The sequence below is a fragment of the Hemicordylus capensis genome, chromosome 5 (assembly GCF_027244095.1).
Source record: "Hemicordylus capensis ecotype Gifberg chromosome 5, rHemCap1.1.pri, whole genome shotgun sequence".
Lineage (NCBI taxonomy): Eukaryota > Metazoa > Chordata > Lepidosauria > Squamata > Cordylidae > Hemicordylus > Hemicordylus capensis.
Window position 1 is genome coordinate 221,164,612 of NC_069661.1, and position 15,033 is coordinate 221,179,644.

Genomic DNA, 15,033 nt, shown 5'->3' on the forward strand with positions numbered 1-15,033 from the left:
GCGGGAGGGGGTGCACAGAGGTTACCCCTCCCCCCGCCGGCCTTCAAAGCGCACCCCGCAGGACTTAGGCCCATTTTTCGGCCCCTTTGGATCTTGCAAAAAATGGCACGGTGGCCAAAATGGCGGTCGCTGCACATGAGCAAAAGGCCTCTGCGAGGCCTGGCATGACCCACAACCTTGCAGAGGCCATTTGTGCATGCGCAGCGGCCGCCATTTTGGCCATCGTGCCGTTTTCAGCAAGGCCTGAATGGGCTGAAAAAAGAGGCCTAAAAGGCCCGAGGGGTGCCCTTTGAAGGCCAACGGGGGGAGGGGTAACCTCTGCACACACACACCGCTGCCTCGACAATCATTTTAAAGGTAATTAAAAAAATTTTTTAAGTGCTTTAGATTTGCGAACCCCCCCCCGGACCGGACCAGACCAGAGTGGTTTGAGGGGTGCCGGACTGAACTGGCCCGGTTCTGTTTGAGGCTGGTCTGGCCTCGAACCAAACCGGGCCAGACGGTTCCATGCACTTCCCTATTGAAAAGTGGTATATGAATATTTGTCATATTCATATCCATATGCTGGAGATACTTTGGCTTTGTACTGAGCAGGGAACTGGGCTATATGGCCTTCAAGCCCCCCTCGGACTCCTTTATTATATTCTACTTTGATTGCAAGTTCAAGAGGTGAATTAGAGACTGATGCGACATTAGAGAGTGACACTAGCAACATCAGGAGACCTTAACTACTCTCTTCCCTCAGACTTAAGGGTCAGCAACAAAGTTACATCAGAGAGTTCAACCTCTGCATCCTAAAATGCCTCTGTTATGTGTGTGGTTCGTGCATCTCTTAATTGTAGAAGATAATTTGAGTCAACCGCTTTTTAGCAGAGGAACCCAGTTTAATGAGAAAGAGCTCACAGAGGAGGTATGAAGATTTGCTTAAGGTTTAAAACAAGTAAATATTTATTTAAATAAGTTACAAACTTAGATAGAAATCCTGGACTCTGTACTAGCTACCTAATGGTGGAATGAAGAAGGAAAGAATGGAGAGAACAAAGAAGCAGTGAGTATCATAAGCCAATCAGAAGAGACTCACAGCAGAGGTGGAAGAGTACAGAGAGATCAAGGGGGAAGTCCTACACTTTCTGCTGTGCACAAAACTGGGTTGCCCAGTTCAGTTTGAGTCCGAACCAGACTCGAACCGGACTAAGCATGTCCGGTTTTGGGATCCCCCCAACCACTCCCAGTTCAGTTGGGGGGGTCACGATATTATAATGATAAATTACTCACCCGCTTTCAGGGGGTGCTGCTGTGGCCATGGAGGGGTGGCTTTGGAGGTCCCCCCTCCCTGCACCAGCCTCCGTTTATGCCCAAATTGCTCGGTTTGGGTGGTCTTCAGCCTGTTCCGGGACTGCCCTCCATTGTGGTTGCCATTTTGGAGGCCACTGCACATGCCCAATGGGTCTCTGCATGGCCTGGGTCATGGCAGTGCCCCCTGGAGGGGGTGAGTAAATAAGAAAAAAATAAACTTAGAACCCCCAAACACATAGAACTGAACTGGTTCGATGTCGAACAGGTTTGGAATCGAACCTGTTCGCACATCCTTACTCTCTGCCTGTAATTGTAAGTGATGTGAGCCAATGCCCATGGAGTCATATCTCCAGCATTAAAATCCTTTCCCAGTCTGCCTCTGCTAGCAGGAATGATCTGCTATCTTTCAACTTCATCCAATGCTAATCCTGTATATTTGTGTGAATCATTCAAATACTACAAAGACATCATGAGTCTGCAGTGACTCTTCTTCCATTTGTGTGACCCATGGATCTCCCATTTTAACTATACTCATGTCTATAGTATGATATGAACTAGAGTTTTGAAAAACTTATGTTTGAAATCCTCCATACATTCCACTCAGAGCTACTCACTTTCTACTGTTCAGCAATATGTTTAGTAAGTTAGATAGTTATATAACATACTGCAGTTATCACATGCAAGATCCAGCCATCTATGAAGGCACAGAGCCTTGCAAAGATTCTCTAATCCAATTAAAGAAATGCAAAAATTACTGTGATTTGTTGGGAGAGGAGTACTTGAGAATGATTCACACACTTTCACTTCATCTTTATTCAGTAAACTTATTCATATCAATGTGCTTTCATTTTTGGCTTTCAGGCACCACATTTTTTTCATTCAGTTCTTTGCTTGCATTGGTCTTGCAGACAATTAAAGTATTAAGCTTTGTTATTTTCTCCATTAGAGACCCATCTAATTTAATTGATCAAGATTTCCTGGGTCTCAGCTCCACTGAGACAAACTATTTTCAGTCTTACTTAATTGACTGGGATTTGTTGCGTCTCAGGCTCAGCCTACACAACCTACACAGACATTAATCACCTATAAGGCTCCTTCCGTATCCCCCCCCCTTTTAACCAAAAACAAGAAGTCAGGATACATTATCCTTTGATTCTGAGAGATAAATGGTGTGTATGTGTGTGGGGAGCATTTCAAATATTTCTTCTCTACTGATTTTCCTTTTCAAATAACCTCCCTTCCTAGTCTCCTGCTTCATTTAGTAGGGATATGCATGGAACCGGTTTGGAGGCCCTTTACGGTAGGAATGTGCAAACCAGCTTGATGGTTCGCCCTCGAGCCAGTTCGGTTCGATGGTTCACTGTCGAACCTAACCCCCCCGCCCCCCGGTTTGGCTCGACGTGAGGCCGAACCCCGCTGGCGGTCTGGGGGGGTTCGTGAGCCTTTACAAATAATTTTTAACCTTAAACCTTCTCCGTGGGGTTGCCGAAGGTGGCGGGGGAGTGTGTGTCCGTGGAAGTTCCCCCGCCCCTTGCAGGCCTTAATAATCACTGCTGCAGCCAGTTCTATAGCCCTTTTTGACCCATTTGGGCTTCCGTAGTGCAGCGCAGCGGCCATTTTGGCCACCACCGTGCATGCACAAATGGCCTCTGTGAGGCCTCGCCCCATTTGTGCATGTGCAGCGGTGGCCAAAATGGCCGCCATGCTACGGAGGCTCGAATGAGCTGAAAAGGGCTATAGAAACGGCCATTGCAGTTATTATTAATGCCAGCGGGGTGAGGGGGAACCTCTGCGGACACACACACACCTCACCGCAGCCTTCAGCAACCCCTTGGAGGGGGTTTAAGGTTAAAAAAAAAATTAAGGCACGCAGCCCCCCCGGACCGAGCAGAACCAAGGGGGGTTTCGAGGGGGACTGAACTGGCCCAGTTGAGAATGATTCACACACTTTCACTTCATCTTTATTCAGTAAACTTATTCATATCAATGTGCTTTCATTTTTGGCTTTCAGGCACCACATTTTTTTCATTCAGTTCTTTGCTTGCATTGGTCTTGCAGACAATTAAAGTATTAAGCTTTGTTATTTTCTCCATTAGAGACCCATCTAATTTAATTGATTGAGATTTCCTGGGTCTCAGCTCCACGGAGACAAACTATTTTCAGTCTTACTTAATTGACTGGGATTTGTTGCGTCTCAGGCTCAGCCTACACAACCTACACAGACATTAATCACCTATAAGGCTCCTTCCATATCCCCCCCCCCTTTCAACCAAAAACAAGAAGTCAGGATACATTATCCTTTGATTCTGAGAGATAAATGGTGTGTATGTGTGTGGGGGGGGGCATTTCAAATATTTCTTCTCTACTGATTTTCCTTTTCAAATATCCTCCTTTCCTAGTCTCCTGCTTCATTTAGTAGCGATATGCATGGAACCGGTTTGGAGGCCCTTTACGGTAGGAATGTGGAAACCATCTTGACAGTTCGCCCTCGAGCCAGTTCGGTTCGATGGTTCACTGTCGAGCTGAACCCCCCCGCCCCCCCCCCCCCGGTTTGGCTCGGCGTGAGGCCAAACCCCGCTGGCGGTCTGGGGGGGTTCGTGTGCCTTTAAAAATAATTTTTTAACCTTAAACCTTCTCCGTGGGGTTGCTGAAGGTGGCAGGGGTGTGTGTGTCCGTGGAAGTTCCCCCGCCCCTTGCAGGCCTTAATAATCACTGCTGTAGCCAGTTCTATAGCCCTTTTTGACCCATTTGGGCCTCCGTAGTGCAGCACAGCGGCCATTTTGGCCACCACCATGCATGCACAAATGGCCTCTGTGAGGCCTCGCCCCATTTGTGCATGTGCAGCGGTGGCCAAAATGGCCACCATGCTACGGAGGCTCGAATGGGCTGAAAAGGGCTATAGAACCGGCCATGGCAGTTATTATTAATGCCAGCGGGGGGAGGGGGAACCTCCGCGGACACACACACACCTCACCGCAGCCTTCAGCAAGGTTAAAAGGTAAAAAAAAAGGTTAAGGTTATAAAAAAATTAAGGTGTGCACCCCACCCGGACCGAGCAGAACCAAGGGGGGTTTCGAGGGGGTGCCGGACTGAACTGGCCCAGTTGGGTTCGCGGCCAGTCCAGCCTCGAACCAAGCCAGGCCAGCTGGTTCCGTGCACACCCCTACTTTATGGGCCTCCGAACTGGTTTGAAGAACTGGCGGCTCCACCAGTTCGATGGCAGGGGGTGTCTAACTTTAAGAGTGGGGAAGGGTGCACTTACCCCTTCCTCTGCTTCCCCACCCCCACCGGCATCAGTTTTTTTCAAAGCCCATCAAAGCATCAGCATACCTCCCTGCTGCCCTGTTGCCCCTGTTGTCCGGATATGACCAGAAGTCTCCGACGTGCCTGCACCTACCAGCATGGGTGCACATGTGTGATGTGTGAGCGCCCGTGCCAGCACATGCAGGTGCATTGGAGACTTCTGGTCATATCTGGACAACAAGGGCAACAGGGTGGAAGGGAGGTACGCTGCCGCCCTGATGGGCTTTCGGGGGAAAACAGATGCCGGTGGGGGGAAAGCGGCACCCTCCCTACTCTTAAAGCAGCACCCCTGTTGCCTTCAAGCCTCTCCCGTGTGGTTCCGTGCACATCCCTAGCATTTAACCCTATGGGGGAAAGATACAGGTATCCGTCTAGACTGGCTCTGGAAAACTGGCTTGGAAGGAAGAATAAAGCTGCTCCCCTTCACCTCTGCCTGTTTCCTGTCTAAGATTGTTGCCTGGGGGCTGCTTTAGTGAAGAAAAAAAAGAAATCGGGCAGGGACTGCATGTGATCAATGTCCTGCATAGTGTTCACTCTGAGGTGTAAGAAAGCTTAAGTAAACCGAAAATAACTGGTGGCTGATATGAGGAAAATTACTCAAAGTAGTCCCATTTAAATTTAAAAGACAGGTAAGGCATTGCTTGTCCTTTAAATTTCAATGGGATTGCTCTGAGTAATTTCCCCCATCATGTCAGCCAGTGTCTCCGTTCCAGCATCATTCATGCTTAAACTAGCTATCCAAGCCCGCATTGTTGCACAGTAATTTTTGCTGTGGTGAAGTCAGTCACTGCCATTTTCATGTGGTGAACATTTCTTTTGAAGATGCTCCTAATCTAGTGAGAGAAGCAGGGGTGGAACTACCAAGGAACACAAGCCGCTCAGCTCCTGAGAGCCGCCTTGGTCTCACTCCCCTCTCTGGCCTGCCTCCTGGTCGCTTTGTGCCAGCCCCAACCTCTGCCACCTCCCTTTATCCCCTGCCTGCTTGCTTTGCACCCACCTCTGCTGTTCTCTGCCTCTGCCTGCTTCTGCTTGCCAGCACTTTCTGCTCCCTGCCCCCAGGTAGAAGCAGGCCAGGAAGAGCAAGCAGAGGCAAGAGGAGGGCAGGAAGAGTAAAGGCAAGATGCCGCCATGGTGCAGTGGGTAAGCGGAGGGGTGCGTGCGCCACTGGGGGGCTGCGTGCACTGCCAGTTGGCCAAACACAGGATCCAACGGCACTAGCTATGCCCTGGAGAGAAGATATTTCTCCAGGGCGTTGCTTGGGAGTGCTTCTGGACCCAAAGCTCTCCCTAGTTTCTCAGGTATAGGAGGTGGCTGGAGTGTTTTTTATCAGCTTCAGCTGATACATCAGCTACGTCCATTACTAGAGGTGAATGACCTTAAAACAGTGGTACATATGCTGGTAACCTCCAGGCTTGACAACTGTAATGTGCTCTACATGGGGCTGCCTTTGTACGTAGTCCGGAAACTACCATTGGTACAGAATTCTGCAGCCAGATTGGTCTCTGGGACAACACAAAGGGACCACATAACACCAGTTTTAAAAGAATTGTACTGGCTGCCGATATGTTTCTGGGTGAAAAACAAAATGCTAGTTATTACCTATAAAGCCCTTAACAGCTTGGGGCCAGGCTATTTAAGAGAGTGCCTCCTTTGTCATAAACCCTGCTGCCTGTTAAGATCTTCTGGAGAGGTCTGGTTACAGTTGCCACCAGCTCATTTGGTGGCGACCCAGGACTGGGCTTTCTTTGTGGCTGCCCCAGGGCTTTGGAATATGCCCCCTGCTGAAATAAGAGCACCTCCTTCTCTGTTTGTTTTCAGGAAGACCCTTAAGACTCTCCTGTTTTTGCAGGCTTTTAATTAGAATTAATTTTTAAAAACTTGTTTTAATAACTATTTTATTCTATTTGTATTGTGTTGTGTATTTTAATCTGTGACTTTTAAATATTTTAAATTTTGTACACTGCCTAGAGATGTGCATATCAGGCGGTATAAAAATTAGATAGATAGATAGATAGATAGATAGATAGATAGATAGATAAACTGAGTCAGTGTCAACTCCTGGCAACCACGGAGCTCTGTGGTTTTTCTTTGGTAGAATACAGGAGGGGTGTACCATTGCCATCTCCCAAGCAGTATACCTTTCAGCATCTTCCCATATTTCTGGTGCCCGATATAGGTGTTTCCCATCATCTGGGAAACATACCAGTGGGGATTCAAAGTGGCAACCTCATGCTTGCTAGGCAAGTCATTTCCTGCTGCACCATTAGGTGGATAGATAAAGAATATTTCCCATATCCTGGAAAGCTAATGTTATCCAAGAAGAAATGACACACAGAGAAGAAATGTTCATCATGTGAAGATGAGAAGCAGAGCTTTACTATAATGAATATCAAAGCCAATTTAGTAATGAATATCAAAGCCAAGCCTGTTTCAGGGTACTTCCATATATCATAACGGTGCCTCAAGAGCTCATGCTATGTGTGAAACTGGGGGAAATGTATTGGTCTCTACAATGATATGATGGTGGCTTCTTGATGGTGCCACATAAGTGCAAGAGCGTACATTGAGGTGGTCCTGATGATTGCTCTCTAGTCGTGGAATTCTCTTCCGCCAGAGGCATGCCAAACAGGCCTGAGCATCTTCCAAAGCCAAGGCAAGGTCTTTCTATCTAGGGAAATATTTTTTTTTCATTGGTTGTGACTGAGCAGAGGGCCTCTAAGCAGAATGTATTATTCTTGTCTTATCTTTAACATAGATTTTATGCTTAATGTGGCTATATCAATCGTGAGTTCTCAGGCTTGGTTTGTAAGATTTTAAATGATTATATACATACATATTACATCACTCCTACAATCTAAAGCAGTGTTCTTCATTGTAAGGCCCAGGGACCTCTGCAAGCCCCAATCAATCCTACGTGTGGCTCCTTGACTAATTGTTTATTGGTCAGGCAGTTGAATACTCTACACACTAAAGCTGAATACTCTACACCAGTGGTTCCCAACCTGGGGTGTGGCCTCCAGGTGTTGCTGAACTACAACTCCCATCATCCCCAGCTATAATAAAAATCTGGAAGCCCCCAGGTTAGGAAAGTGCTCTAGTCTACACAGTTTGCCTGCCTGGCACCATGCAGAGATAATCATTCTCACCCAGAGACAGAGCCACCATTGTGCGGACGGGTTCAAATAACCCAGCCACCACTCCCTGTGGAACCACCCCATCCAACTTACCAACACACCCTGCATCTGATGCAAGGGGCATGGACATATGTGGAAATGGGGCTGTGCCGTTTTCTGGTTCCAGCCTGACTGGGAGTGCCTTTCCTTGCCTCAAAAGATAGAGAGACGCATTCTCAGGCAGGCTGGGAATGCAGCACTAGCTGAAGCATCTCACATAAATACAATACTGCAATAATGCTTAACCCACAATGAGGCAAATCATGAAGCACAGTTCTTCCTGTCTTATTAGGAATCTTTTGTATCAGATCATAGGTTTAGAGCAAATTCTCCCAAGTTTGGGAGTGGTGGTATTAGTAGGTTGAACACCCACCAGCAGCGGCTGTTGAGGGCGCTGGTGGAGGGGCGGCGAGAGGCACCTCTAAGTGTAAAAGAATTGGTGCTTACCTCCACTCTCACCGCACCTGAACGCTGCTTGGAGAAGCAGTGTGCCGCCCAGCACCCCCTGCGGTGGGGGATCACCTCCGCCACTCACCGGGCTTCCACGGAACCAATCCTTGCCTGTGGCCAGGTGAGTGGCAGAGGCAATCCCCCACCGCAGGGGGTGTTGGGTGGCATGCAAGCAGCGTTCAGGTGTGGCGAGAGCAGAGGTAAGCACCAATTCATTTACTCTTAAGGTGTCTCTGGCTGCCCCCACCAGCCGCTACTGACACCCACCATTCAGCTGTAGGGGTTCTGCAGCTGAAACAATTCTTAAAGCCCATCTACACCGCTGACAGTGCAGGCTGGTGAAAGAAAGGAGTGGTATGGCAATGAAAAATGCATGTGCAGTGACTTCCTGGTGGAGTCACTGACAGAACCACTTTTGCACAGCTGGAAAAGGACGTCTTATAGCACCTGCTGTGCCTGACTAAAAGAAGCTTCTAATGGTCCTGAAACAGCAATGAAATCCTTTGTTGACAGCATGTCACAAATTGACTTGATGGTTCAAGCAGCAGACTGCAGATATCTTTTCACTTCTCAGTGGCTGAAACTAATCCAGCCAGGAGATACTGGCGATAATAAAAACTGACGGCAACCTTTATGCAAGGGGCTGGGAACATCAAATGAACTGTCAATAGCAAGACTTAATTAGAGTCAAGGATCACTAGGGCTGAGCCCTGAAATCCATTGTTAATGAAAGGGCTTATCACTGTCACACACTCCATTCTTTTTACGTAGAAAAGGAAAAGAAACATGGCAAGTTGCATTTTCAAGAAGTTCAGGGAAGAGGAGCCATGATCTCAGGGCCAAACGCTGTTCGCAGAGCAAGCAAGTGGTGGTGGTGGTGGGGGTCTTCCTTTACTAATAAAAGACCACATGGGAGAGTGACACCAAATTGTCCCTCCTCTCACATTGTCCCTTCCCTCGGTTGGTCACTCTGCTCCAGCAGATAGGCTAGAGCAACATTTCTCTGGCACATTTCTGCTTTGAGAAACAGGAAAGGGAAAAATAACTAGAATAACAGAATGAAAGGAAGTAAGGTGAATGAATGGGGCCAGTTCAGTGCCCCTATCTCATGTGTGCCTTTTACCTTCTCTTAATATGTAAATAGGAAGGGTTTGGGTAAAGAAAACATGTCTGCCACTGTTATGTCTAGTTTGGCCATCCTCAGAATGTGCAGTGCCAATGCTAGAATTTTAAAGTGCCCTTATAGGTCAGAGCTTTGGCATTTTATTTCACTTTTTAGGAACTTCTATTCACAGTACCATTAAACATGTTTCTTTATTGTGGAACAGACTCATGTGAATGGCTTTTATTCCTTTGGTCCTTCCCTGAGTTTCTTGCCTTCATAGGAACATAGGAAGCTGCCATATACTGAGTCAGACCATTGGTCCATCTAGCTCAGTATTGTCTTCACAGACTGGCAGCGGCTTCTCCAAGGCTGCAGGCAGGAATCTCTCTCAGCCCTATCTTGGAAAATGCCAGGGAGGGAACTTGGAACCTTCTGCTCTTCCCAGAGCAGCTCCATCCCCTGAGGGGAATATCTTGCAGTACTCACACATGAAGTCTCCCATTCAGATGCAACCAGGGCAGACCCTGCTTAGCTAAGGGGACAAGTCATACTTGCTACCACAAGACCAGCTCTCCTCTCTTCATAATAAAACAAATTCAATTGGAATATCTAAAAATGTCTAGAATCCTCTTTAAATCTCTCTGCTTTCCAGACAAGGAAGCAGAACCTGGGAGGGCTAATCTGAGCCTGGAAGTATTTAAGATCTCATTCCACCTCTGGACCTTGTTGGAGCAAGTTGTTCACTGGAAGCTCTCCAGGGTGCTGATTTGCCCTGTCTCCTGATGTTGGGAGAGGGCCTTTATCCATCTGGAGGCTATATTGTTGGGTTGTATTTTGATGGATCTGTATGCGGCTGCCCTTGCTGGAGCAAGTTGCTCACTGGGAAATATTCAGTCAATATCTTGACTGCCTAGCCCTGCCTCATGGGTTCCTGATTTGAGGAAAGGATAAGAAGAAAGGATTAAATAATTCCTTGACACATGCTGTGATCCTGGCCCTGATCACAACCCTCCCCTGGTGGCTGAAGCAAAAAAAAAAAAAAAAAGCCAACACAGAACCAAACTACATGTTAAAGTTAGCATGTAGTTTGGCCTTTAACAGATTGCCCATTGCAGGTGTCTGAGCAATATGACTTGATTCTAGTGGCAGTGAAAGGGAGCAGGTATAGAGACCAATGGGCCCAGGTCTGAAGGTATAGAAGAGACTAGCAGCATCCTGTTGTGCTCCAAGGGAGGCAAGACTTCTTGATTGACCTGAATAGCTTTCCAGTCAAGGGCTATTTACAATGCTCTTTAAAAGCCCTCTGCCTACAAGGTATGAGGAAAGTACAAGCTGTTACAATTACTTTTTATGGAGCGGGATGACATTTTCTTGTTTGTTCTTCTTCCGCTAGTCACTTGCCCCTGAAAGTCATCCACTCAGCTGTTTCTACTCTTGCAAAGAAAAGTTAGGTTAAGAGGAGTAAAGCATGCCCTTTCCTTCTTTGATGCAAATCACTCCTTACGGATGCTTTGCAAGGGTGAGGTTGAGGCTTCATCAAACATGGCTGCAGAATAACATGTGATTTGCCTTGACAATGCTCACAGTACTCCAAGTAGATCCTCTAAAGCAGGTCTGCACAACTTTGGCCCTCCAGCAGATGATGGGCTACAACTCACACCATCCCTGACTACTGGCCATTGTGGGTAGGGTTTATGGGAGCTGTAGTCCAACAACAGAGGGAGGACCAAAGTTGTGCAGCCCTGCTCTAGAGACATACTGGGCCAGCTTAGATTATAATCTCCCCCTTCTCCAGTGCACCATTCCTTAATTGTATGAGGGCACAGTTCATACAGTCTTTACTTTAAAGTAGTATTTGGACCATATGCAGAGGTGTGGTTCATACTAACCATCCTCCATGCAGTTATGTAATGGTGCCCAGGAGGTGGAGACATATGCACTAATTGTAAAGTAGCATTTGGACTGCTTGTAGGGGAGCAGTTTGGATGAACCACCCTGCACATACTTAAGGGTCAATGCACTCTGTGGGGGGAGATGTACATGCACATGACTTTATCACATGGGGCAGGCTGTTTGGGCAAACGGGGTCCATTGAGGATCAGAAACACAGCAAAGCAGACTGCCCATGCTAGATTTCTTAAGCTTATACTTTGTCACCATGTCTCAGTAAGAAAGCCAGCTTTTTATTTGCCTAAAGGGAAATAAAAATTCAACTTCAAATAAGCAAGCATTACTGTTTTGTTTTCAAGTGCAGCCTACAAAAAGCACCTTGGTTTGTGCCTCTGTGAATGCAATCAGGGACCAAATTTCAGAAACTCTCAGAGCTAATCACTGTAGAGAGCACTGCGAGAAGAGATTGAGCCTGCCATAAAGAATTTGTACTTCAGCAGACACAAAGATTACACAAGTTCGACTGCAGCACAACCATCATTAAGTTAAGCATGGCTTATGCAACCCTCAGTAGGCCTAACCCAATAGGCCCTGTACAGGTGTTTCTTATCATTTGCAAGAGCTTGTGATTTACGGGCTTATAATTAATTTATGGGTTTCATTACCAAATTATGTAGTGATGGCCACTGAGTTTAAAACCGGATCTGACACATTCATAAAAGATTCTGGAACAGGACTGCTCAGTCTGCAGGGTCTCAGACTATGCCCCATAGCACCCATATCTTTAATCACAATGGCCAGTAGCCAGGGATGATGGGAGTTGTAGATCAACATCTGCAAGAGGGCCACAGTTTGAGATCCTGGCCAAGGGGGCTACAGCTCGTACTGTGACCTGTATTTGTCTGATCTGGAAAGAGAGGCGGAGACCCTTCCTGCAGGAGAAAAGCTGGAAAATGAGAGCATCAAAGAGGGGGAGACTGAAAGAGCATTATAGCTGGGAGTAGGTCTGAGAGGGCTGGCGCAACCCAGTATAGAGTTGGAGAAGAAGATCCTTAGTAGCACAATGGAAACAAAGATAGCTCTGGGATTGTTGTTGCATAACCTGGCAGAGCCAGCATTGTGGGCCAGCCAAGTCACACATGGCCTCAAGGACCTATGTCAATCTATGAGCCCATCTGATCCCCTCTGAAGAAGTGAGAGAAGGGGTGCTTCTTTCCCCATTGGGTTCTGCCCTCTAACAAGCTTAATGAGTAGTGATAGTGGGAAGCAGCAGTCTCTGCTACCCCCATTTCTCAGCCCCCCTGGCCCCCTGTGTGCCTACATGTGGGAGGGATTGTTTCCCTGATGGAAGCCTCTTATATGGCAGCCCATAATCCTGGGGAGGTATGAGTACAATGGCAGGTGTGATTTTTGTAGCATGCTACATAGCATCCCTAGGTAGTCTTGAAAGGCATGATCTGAAGGCACATTTTGCTGCTGCCTTGCTGAAGCTAAGCTGGGCTGGGTCCAATCAGTGCCTGAGCAGGAGACTGACTAGGAACTCTACACACTCTGACTTAAGGTCCACGGAAGAAAGGAGAGCTATAAATGTAGCAAATAAATTGATTCTTCCAGACTTTCAATCCCAAAGATCCAGGAACAGAGACTGAGGAATGAACAGATAAGTATTAGCAGGGTTCACTAAGATGCAGAAGGGGGGGAAACTGATTGGATTCCAGAAGGAGGATTCCAGCAGGAATCTAGAGCAGGTGCAGATAACAAGGACATGGCTCCAGGATCCAGTGTAGAAACAGATGCTGTTTTATAACAAAATAAAAATCCTAGGGCAGGGGTTCTCAAACTTGGGTCCCTAGATGTTGTTGGACTACAAAACCCATCAAACCTGAGTGTTTGACCAAAGGCTGGGAGTGATGGGAGTTGCAGTCCAACAACATCTGGGGACCCATGTTTGAGAACCCCTGTCTTAGAGTATCCATATATCTAAGGCCAGCCTTACCTATGTTCATAGCCTTCGCTTAAAAAAGAAACCAACCCACTCCTAAATATCTGGACATTTGTGGTGTGATGCTGTGTCTGATTATTCTGAAATACAGGGCAGCTGAATTGGCATGTCTTCTTTGGTTACAAATACAAATATGATGGATATTTATATACTGCTTTTCAACCAAAGTTTACATAAATATAAATAAATAAATAAAATGGCTTCCTGTCCACAAAGGTCTCACAATCTAAAAAATAAAAATAAGATAGACACCAGCAGCAGCCACTGGAGGGATGTTGTGCTGCAGATAGATAGCGCCAGTTGCTCTCCCCTGCTAAATATAAGAGAATAACCACTTTTAAAAGGTGCCTCTTTGCTCAGTTAGCAGGACATACACAGAACCACACGAGCTATTAATGTTTGCCTTCAGGGCCATATTTCCTCTTCCCCTAAAAGATGTTCATTCCCTTTATAGCAGCACCAACTGCTGTTGTTAAAACGATAGAGATATTCAATGGAACACTGAAAGCTTATCATAGCAGCATATAGGAAACGGGTTGTGATTGCAAAGGCATCAAGGTGCTTCCTGAACACACCCATTTTCACTTCAATAAACAGCACGTTATTGAAGAGAAACAGAATAAAAGTCCCATCACATGGTTTTGAGAACATGAAAGGTAGGAAGCATTAAAGAGAACATTGCTTGATAGGAAAAGAAAGGCTCATATAATTACTCTGTACACATTCTAGAGCAATTCTTTAATATTACATCACATATCCAAGAGCTGAGCATTGGTGCGCGTAGAGGAAGATGGCTATCCCTGTCTCATGCATCAGGTTCTTTCTTGGGAGCTCTGCAATCCAACAGGTAGGATCCGCTGTTGACTTTGTCATCCTTTGAAGGGTCAAAGCGCATGAAGAGAAAGTAGGATAGGGAAGACAGGATGGGGAATGAGGAGTAGAGGTCCCCAGAGCATGCCCATGCAAGGAATGTAGAAGGCTAGTGATTTCAACTCATACAGCTCTGGGCCCTGAAGTCTTGTGTTCCAACTTAGGAAGGCAGTTCAGTGATTTAGCTCTGCAGAAAGGACTTGAGCAAACAGTGGTGCTCAGCCGGTTAGGCTTTGGGGGCAGCAGAAAGGAGTGGTAGCGACCAGTCTCCTATGACAGGACTTCAGGGAAAGTCCAAACCAGAAATCAAGGATATAAAATGTGGAACAAAGAATGCTTACAAGTTACAGGTGACATTTCTGGGCTTCCCAGGGGCATCTGGCTGACTATTGTGGGAAACCGAATGCTGGACGAGATGTGCTGGGATTTTGCCATAGACATTGTCTCAGTTATGTGTATGGGGCATGCTTCTTTATGTGAATGTCCCTACATACTGGCTTGGGGTGGAGTGATGGTTTGTTTGTCTGCTCCTTACTTGTTGCCTTGAATTCAAACTAAGAGGTTATTCCTCTCTCTGCATAAAAGATTGTAAGTCTGCTCCCCGCCCCCTAGCTTATGTTTAGTTAGTAATAAATATCAAACTCTTGTTTCTCAGTTAAGTTGGCTTCCTGTTCAATTACTTTTAGAGCCTAAGTAATCACTCTGCAACATTGGGTTATAGGCACAGTTGTGAAGCAATAGGTTGTGAGATAAAAAGAGTTTGTAGGCAAGAAAGCTAGACAAGATGACTACTTTTGCATCTGTGGGGAGGCATCTCATTGTTGAACTGCTCAATGAAAAAACTACAGAAAATCATCCTTCAGAGTGAAGATGTTGCAGGATGCTCTTGGACAATCCTATGTTCTGGAGGAGGAAAAGATCAACAGAGAATGAAGAGAAACAAC